At 49.8% G+C, this 8,103-nt stretch overlaps 1 long non-coding RNA gene across 1 annotated transcript in view; it reads left to right on the top strand.

The window, feature by feature from the left end:
- Window positions 1-2,746: 2,746 nt before the first annotated feature.
- Window positions 2,747-8,103, top strand: part of LOC142771650 (uncharacterized) — a 310,230-nt gene continuing 304,873 nt past the window's right edge. The window contains exon 1 of the long non-coding RNA XR_012886050.1: window positions 2,747-3,959. This is a non-coding gene — a long non-coding RNA (uncharacterized LOC142771650). The remainder of the gene's footprint in view (window positions 3,960-8,103) is intronic.

Raw genomic sequence — 8,103 nt, 5'->3', positions numbered from 1 at the left:
GACGCGAAGCGCGCGATTGCGCGACAGAGAACTGCGAAGGTTAAGCAAGCGCAGTGGCGTCAGCATCTGCGCACACAAGCTTCCTCGGTGGACGGATTGCGCGGCTAGTAACGATGTGAGCGACATCTTTTCCCCCAAGGCACGTCAGTCAGGCATCTGGGGATGTGCTTTTGCAATGACGCAATACGGTGAGGGCGGAGTTCCTGGGAATTCAATCAACGTCGTATCTCCGGAGAAGCTGGAATTCTCCTGTGTCTTGGCTGTAGTAATAGGGGCAAATGATAGTGGGCGCGTTTTGTGGCATTTAAGGTCTATACTGAAAAGGTCGTGGAAGGGGCTTACGTAAAGGACCGGTATGAGCGTGGCATTATGCGTTATGAAGTAGCTTTTTCGAATATAACGCTGGCTGCACTTTCCATGATGGATGCCGAACAATGTCATGTACTGCACGAATATGTCTCTCCATCTCTCGCTTTATATATGTTCATAGCATTCATCATCTTTAAAGATATGAATGCCTATATATCACTGCCTAAAGGGCCGTCAAACCACACCGATTTCAAAGGCGAGACAGTATAGTTTCTTTCTCGTCTTCACTACCCTTCCCGCAAGCGCTAGCTCTTCCTCGCCACTTATTCTTCCTTAAATTTCGTAGATCGACAGTACTAAGCGTTGAACCGATTAGTATTTCATGCTTATCGACCACTTGGGGGCTATCTGCTCTTTCGCAGTCATAAATACAGACAACGAAGTGAAATCAGTTTATCGCGAGTGATTGTCGTGTACGATGCGAGGAGAACGGATGTACGAGTATACATGGCGAAGCAGGATAGGAGGCGATTCGCAACAGATATACACCGACCATTCTCGAGCTTGTTTCATCCTGACGTCGCGCGAACAAACTACTGGCGTAATGAGTTATATTCCGAAGACGGCAAACGCCGTAAGAGAATAATGCGCTCCTAATTTTTAAAAGTTGTCTAGCGGCGTTTTAATGTAAAAAGGCGTCGATATTCATTTCTCCAAAGGGGGCAGTGGGATTGGGGTGGGAGGGGGAGGGCTAGGGCAGAAAGGTCGCGTATGACGACATCGTCGTGATTTTTTTTTCTTCATTGTGCATTACATTACCTCGTTCACTCCTCGTGTCAACGCCGAAGACGCCGTATTGCCCTATTTATGCGTCTCGGATCCACAAGGCTTTCGCCGCAATAAACATCAGGACGAAATGCGAATCTGCCAAACCGAGGCCGCGCATCGAAGCAGAAACGCCCAATCAGGGTCAACGCGGCACGGGTCATTTGTACAGAGAAAACGAAACGAACCACCGCAGTGCCAGATAGGGAGGTGGGTGCGTGATAGAACGACGTGCAATCAGGGCGCGTGTCAAACCGATCAACGGCGTCGGCAGGGGAGCGGCCGGAGGCGGCTCGGACGCTATATAACGCTGTGACGGGCGAGGCCACATATATCCGTCCTCGTTCATTGCCGCCGTGCGAGACCCAGCCAGGGTCGGGGCCCGGAGCCCGTCGGCTCCGTTTCCGGTGGGGCGCGGCGGCGGTCCCCAGTCGATCCGGGTCGGGCCATCTGTATTAATTAGCGCCGGCCTCTATCGGCCTCGGAGGATCTCGCCGGAGATGGTGGCGCGACGTAAATGTATCTATTATACCCTGTCGTATATAGTGTATACAGCCCGCTGACTAATGGGCACTGCGCTGTTGAGCTTGAAGTTGCGGGTTTGGTCCCGCGGCAAAAGAACTATCCCACGATGAGGGCAAACACAATATCAGTCACTCGATCTTCAGGAAACGGGTGTTGTGACTTCTTTCTTGAAAATTTTGAATGCTACAGATCTCGCATGTGACTGGTGATAAGTGACAATTATGTTTGAAGTATATGGTGCAGCGAGATAGAGTACCGGTACATTACTGCATGTGGAATAGCACAGAGGGCCCCGCCACGGTGGTCTAGTCGCTAAGGTACTCGGCTGCTGACCCGCAGGTTGTGGCATCGAATCCCGGCTGTGGCGGCTGCATTTCCGATGAAGGCGGAAATGTTGTAGGCCCGTGTACTCAGATTTGGGTGCACGTTAAAGAACCCCAGGTGGTCGAAATTTCCGGAGCCCTCCACTACGGCGTCTCTCATAATCATATGGTGGTTTTGGGACGTTAAACCCCACAAATCATTCAATAGCACAGAGGCCACCGTCTTATGCAGGCGTACGTCGAGCTACGCGCGATTTTTATTTCAGGATCCTGCTCGTGCTTAGTTAAAAAAGCAAACAAAGGACATTAGCTACAATTAGCAAATAGGAAACCAGGCGGGGCAATTGCCTGCAAATTATGCAAGGCTAGATCCGCCGGCTACCTACAACATCCTTAACCTCAATGAAGGCAAATTCAAGAAGCATCACTGCGGTCTTGACTTCATTACACCTTTAAGGGTGTTTCGTTTAACAGCGGCTAATAAACGCCCCTACCTATGGGGCTATACAGAAACGTGCCTACATATGGCAGCCGTCCACCTCAGTGGTGCTGTGGGAGGATCTCGCCGGCTCACCCGAATGTTGCAAGTTAGAACCCGACCATTTGTATCAATTAGCGCGGGCTATCGGCCCCGGTGGATTCCTTCGGAGATGGCAGGGTGACTGCTTCGACGTATATATCCTCTGTTATAACCGTTGCGGTGTATGTGATTATGGCACTGCGCTGTCCAGCTTTCATGTTGCCTGTTTGATTCCGGCCGGGTTTTGATTATGGTTAGTAAATTCAACAAATGCCGCAACCATAGAGAGAGAGAGAGATAGAATGTTGTGTCTATAAACGCAGATACATTTCTCGGCGTACAAGTATTCCTTTACTTGCTGCCCTACAAGAGAGTAGGCAAATGGAACGAAAGGCCCCATGCTCCAGAAGAAGATCAAACAGAAAACATTTCGAAGACGCCTATGGTTTTAACACGAGATCAAATGAAGACAGTGTTAGTGTTGCGTCATAGTATAACGTGCATTAGCCAGCACTGACCGACATCAACATTTTTTTTTGGTCGTCTTTAACTGGAATTTAGCCAACAATAGCGAACATATGAGCCTGTGCTAGCCAGTGGGGGATATATGCGAGTGAATGCGGTAGTTGCGTCCGGCCGCAAGCAATCATCGTAAAAGGTCATGTGTAGGGGGTCGATGGGCTATTCGCGGTCTTGGGTAATCGCGATGTAATGCATACTTCGACGGACTGGACGCATCACAAAATGAAGCGCAAACGGAAATGTTCATATCAATAAGGTTTCTGTTACATATACACACGTCGGCAGCGCCGCTGATACAGAATGCAAGATAAAGAACGACACACCAAGCAGGCACACGGTAAAGCTCCACACAATTTTTTTATTTGCTTGAAATGATTTTTTTCAGCGCAGTCCGCTCTGGAATCATGGCCTTCCAATATAACGCCGCTTTATCTTTTCACATCGCGTTTCAGTCGCGTTGATAACACCACTGGGCTGGCTTTTCTCGTTGATGCATAGTTAGTGTAACTTCGTATCCCGAGACAGTCCGTGAGACACCGTCTCGGGCTCGCCTTTCGTTCCCTCAGTAAGACCATCTTCTGCGCAAATCCATGGCGTGTCCGTGAAAGGAGTCGCGCTTCTTGCCATCAGTCTATTGTCTTGTCCCTCGTACTGTTTATGTGCGTACGCTTGGTTCAGCGCTGCCCGATGCACTGTGACTCATCTCTCGGTTCACGTAATTTATCAATTAGCCGCGACGAAAGGTTTCGCTCGCGCGTCGTCCCACTCTTCCAGGAACCGAGTGCACCCCGCCCTGTAGCCGGCAACCTCGGCGGCGTGGGATGCAACGACCTCGGTCGGCCGGTTACGGGGTGTCGGTGACCACTCACAAGTACAGACCCATCGTTCCGAGGAAGCGGCGAAAGGAATGACCTCTCCGTGCTCGCATTTCACGGGTAAGTGGCGCCGATTCTGGGTCATCGGCAGTTTCGTCTTTCACGAGCACTCGCTTTCGTACTGATGGACACGAACCTCTTTTATAAGTCATTCAGTCGCGTAATATGAGTGGCGTGTCAGTGTCGCACAGTGCAATTTGTTGGCGCATGGCTATAGCGCCTTTGATGAGCGTGTTTTTGATGTGCCAGTTGTTTGAAGACGGCGGCGTTGACGTGGAGAGACTGGCGAGCTGTTTGCGTGTGTGGCGTTGCGTAGCGTATGCGACGTATGACTTATGTTTAAGTAAATTACCTTGCTTTTCTACAACGTCTCGTGCTTCAACGACTTCCGAAGGCAGCATGTTTCAAGCCTCTTAATATCAGGGTGAGGGCCTTAGACAGACAGAAAAACTTTATTAGCAAGTGTGTTGGGACCTTTGGGGTCCCTGGACCACCGCGCGGTCTGACGCCACGTCTACATGGCCATGCCTCTCGCCACGATGACATCGGCAGCCCGAGTCAGCGCAGAGAGCTGCGACGCCGGGCCCTCAGACGTGAGCAGGACCTCTCAGTCGTGCTTTTGAAGGAACCTAAATTGACCGTTGGATTTATTCGTTTGGCCATCAGACTGACCAGATTTATTCCTTTACAAACCAGGAGACGAGGACTTATGTACCGTCGCGTTGTAGTGGTACCAGTAATGTACCGAATACATTTATAAGATAATTATACAGTTCGTTCGTTCCCAATAGAAGCACAAATTTGATTGATGTGTGGGGTTTAACGTCCCAAAACCACCATATGATTATGAGAGACGCCGTAGTGGAGGGCTCCGGAAATTTCGACCACCTGGGGTTCTTTAACGTGCCCCCAAATCTGAGTACACGGGCCTACACCATTTCCGCCTTCATCGGAAATGCAGCCGCCGCAGCCGGGATTCGATTCCACGACCTGCGGGTCAGCAGCCGAGTACCTTAGCCACTAGACCAACGTGGCGGGGCTAGAAGCACAAATTTGAGCCTTCTCCCCTTTACCGTAACGTGGCACCATCAGAGGGGCCGTTTCTGTTTAACTTATATAATGCCGTTGTTATTAGTTAAGTTTTGTACAACGGGTGCCAGTAGTTCATGAACTATGATAAGCCGGAATTGACCGTCGGAACAGGTGTCCCGCTGAGGCAGCATCAGCGTCTCACGGCGCCAATCGGCACCTGATACCGTCATGGTAACGTCCCAGATCGCCGAAATATGTGACGTCACATCGCATGAGGGCGTCTTCAAACGACGTTGGTGATTTGTCAAAGGTGAGCCGACGACGTGACCAAGTGTTGTGCGAAACCTTGTGAGGCGCAGGAAGCCTGCTGTGCCTCTGGCCCTCTCTTGCTCTCCCTCGTCGCCTAGCCTCCATGTGTGCTTTGCGGTCATGGGAGAGAGAACCTATCATGTGGTGCCTCATGACGGACATCATAATTAAAAAAAAATGTTCAGTTGTTTATAGATCTGTGGGGCAGTGTCTTGCATTCCTCGTGTTGGCCGTGTCACGGAACCACCGCCGTCTGCTTCGGTGGCTGGTGTAATAAAGTTCTGCGGAAACGGCGTGACCTTCAACACGCCGCCTCAATAAATCATTTTCTCTTTGGGAAGACAATAACGCTGACGGCGCACGAAGTGCTTTTCCCTAAGACAAAGCAGTATGCGAAGAGCGCCGCAGTATGTCGCCACCAGCGTCCGGTAACTCCCTGCAGCGTATTGCGCTAACGCCGGAACACCAAACCCCAGCGGGACTGCGGCCTATTGTCTGAGCGGCCGTCCTATAATAGAGAACAGCGGTCTGGCTTCTTTCCGTCGCCGACTTTTGTTAGGCGCGATCCCGAGGGAGTTTCGTCCCAGAGCTTCATGTTCTGACCCGTGTGCATATTCTCTGACATCGATGGAGAAGGAATAGAGAGAGAGTGAGATAGGAAAGGGGAGAGGTTCGGCTAGACATCCGTCACCGGCGTCTTATTTGTCGGTTGGTATGCGCACTTTTTTTTTAGGGGCGAAGTTTCTGAAGTCGTGGGTCTGTCCACGCATGTCTCTTGTGACCGGTTCGTAACCGCTTAGTTGTATGACTCACTCAGGTGATGGCGCTAGTGTGAGTGACAAACAGACGGACAGACAGACGGACGGACGCTTCGCCCCACTCATTATAATTCACTCCGTGGATGTGCTGTGATATTTTTGTGTGCTTTCGCCGCCCACTATCGCGCTACGGTTTGCCTTCTCGCTCGACCACCGCCGCGACTTCTCGCGATACTCGGGTTACCTGAGCAGACGCGGGCGAACACGAAGTGGGGGTGGTGCGTAAATTACGGACCGAGGTCGACGCATCGTGTGGGCGTGCGTTTCGGCTCGCGTGAAAAAAAAAAAAAAAAAACGACGACATACCGAGGAGATCGAGGGAGCCGGATCTGCTTCTGTGTCTCTCGTTGAGGGGGGAGGGGGAATCGAAATGCGTTGCCAAGTTCAAACCGCGTCTTCTCAGTGCGATCTGAACCGTATTGGTACTTAAGTGCGCAAAAAAGGCAAGATACTAGAGAAGGACTACACTGAACAGTTCTCGTGTATATACCTTGTCTGTTTTGCGTTTTTAATTTCCAACATGGATCAGTACAAGCTCGGCCAATACTTGTGCTTCTAGACGTGAACCATTGTTTTTTGAGGTGCAGTTAAAGCTCAAGTTTGGGCTAGCTGGTTTTAATTTCAATGCATTCTGCAAGCGCACATAGACTATAGAGGCCCCGGCTCTTAATTCTCGCAATTCAGATGAAGCCATGCGCTTTGCCGAGAATAAATAAAAAAAAATATGTGTTTTCTAAAGCTTTGAACAAGTAGGCCACCCGCTCCTTTCCCCACCCCTAAAAAAATTCTTGCTACGGTCCCGAGTCGTGACCAAACGGCAGGCTGTTAAGTGGAGCGAAGTGAAATACACAGCGCACATTAAGTTCGCATGTGGCTGGGGGCAGCTGCGCGCCATCCCCCCCCCCCCCCCTAGTCACCTAAAGGAGGGGGGTGCAAAGTACTGTAACGATAATTATTGGGGTTTAACGTCATGAATCCTGAGTGCTACTGCCTGGCAACGCCACTGCCCACGACCTATTAAAGAAACCGAGGCACGCCCATGATTGCGAGAAAAACCATGCTACACAATAAAACAAAAAATACTGAAGAATTCCCACGAAAACTAAACCCCCGAGACACCTGATACCGACTACTCGACAAGCTTGGTTTTTAACCTTGACGAGCACGTGTTCAAAGAAAGATGATCCTTTCGGTCGCAGTCAAGTGTCGGCGCCGGTAAAATCAAGGCACGCTGTTGAGCAATCGGACGCTCTTACAAAAAAAAAAAAAACAAAAAAACACAAAAGAACGTTACGCGCTGTCGGTGCATGCGTACTTGAACTTTTTACTCCTCTTATTACGAAAGAGTTGAGAACTCGACGAGTGTCAGGCCTGTGAAAGAGCAGTCCCACCTCCCGGGAAACAAGGAGCTCCTTCGCCTGAATCGTATGCAGATTGAACGGGTCGTGAGTCAGCGAGACACGCGGCCTTTGGGGTTCGAGGAAAGTATACCGAGATAGTCTGGGGCGTGGTAAAAAGTTAATCGAGAGCTACCGCGCTCCGAAATGCTTCGGGATCGAGCGCTCTGCAAATGAGCAAAAAAAAATCTCTTCAACGTTAGCCGCGCAGTCAGGTTTTCGACTCGTCGCTAAACGTGTGCGCGCCTGGAGTTTTCGTTTTTAACCTCGGCATTTAGCGACCTCACGAGTATCACGTTCGAGAGGTCACGTGACGAGAACTAAGGGTGCTTTCATTTGTCGAGAGTCGTTCAGCTGTGGAGCTTAAACTCTTTCGTTCGTGCACGCGTTTGTATGTATGTATGTATGTATGTATGTATGTATGTATGTATGTATGTATGTATGTATGTATGTATGTATGTATGTATGTATGTATGTATGTATGTATGTATGTATGTATGTATGTATGTATGTATGTATGTATGTATGTATGTATGTATGTATGTATGTATGTATGTATGTATGTATGTATGTATGTATGTATGTATGTATGTATGTATGTATGTGTGTGTGTGTGTGTGTGTGTGTGTGTGTGTGTGTGTGTGTGTG

This window comes from Rhipicephalus microplus, chromosome 9 (genome assembly GCF_043290135.1).
Source record: "Rhipicephalus microplus isolate Deutch F79 chromosome 9, USDA_Rmic, whole genome shotgun sequence".
In the NCBI taxonomy this organism is placed as follows: Eukaryota; Metazoa; Arthropoda; class Arachnida; order Ixodida; family Ixodidae; genus Rhipicephalus; species Rhipicephalus microplus.
Note: the sequence above shows the minus strand (reverse complement) of the source record. Positions and strands in the feature narration are given on the sequence as shown.